This window comes from Penaeus monodon, chromosome 15 (genome assembly GCF_015228065.2).
Source record: "Penaeus monodon isolate SGIC_2016 chromosome 15, NSTDA_Pmon_1, whole genome shotgun sequence".
In the NCBI taxonomy this organism is placed as follows: domain Eukaryota; kingdom Metazoa; phylum Arthropoda; class Malacostraca; order Decapoda; family Penaeidae; genus Penaeus; species Penaeus monodon.
The window spans coordinates 5745978-5746799 of record NC_051400.1 but is presented as its reverse complement, the minus strand read 5'-3'; positions in this window follow the sequence as shown (position 1 = coordinate 5746799).

Below are 822 nucleotides of genomic sequence, written 5' to 3'. Positions count from 1 at the left end.
TCTAGTTCATGGACGCCCCTGGAATACAAATGAACACTTGCGAGTGCATAGAACTATCGCAATAAAAAGTTATACACTAACTGAAAACATTCGTGAATATATAAGAGTATGATATGAGTGAATTTCTCATTTGATTTAAGTACAATATATGCCAGCAATGTTTCATATGATACACCAAGAGATAATTAAATAAGTGAGTAAATAAACAATTTTACTTTAATAATGAAGGCAAAATTTTGTTTCGTTACAGCTCATCACCAGTCTATATATTAATTACATAAGCTGACATTTGCTAGTGGTAAAAAACAAGAAACCTTTCAGAAATAATTACTGTATTTGTTAAATATCAATATATCTTTCTCTTAGTAGGCTTACAAATATTAATTTAACGGAATCAGTCATAATTTTCCTCTGCTTTTTCTCACCCACCAGTCATCAAGAAATCATCAAGGAGGATTTATATATAAACACTTTGGACTTGAACTTATATACAAAATTTAGAGTATGAATATTGTAATCTCATTCTCATTGTTGATATATGATAAGAAAATATACTCGTGAGACTTCATATCAATATGAAATACAGAATAACTGCCCATCATGAAAGCATTCCCGATATCCCAGAGAGATCATTGGGGATTTTATAATATATTGGATATGCTAGTTTAAAATCAATACTGCGTTCAGTTTCTCTCGGGGTGATAGACTAGGGCATGTAAAATTATCACATGTTAATACTTTTCACGTGAAACTTCCCTGTGGTAAAAATATATATATAAATAGGGAAATATAGTTTGAGGTAACCTATCTTTATTGTATATC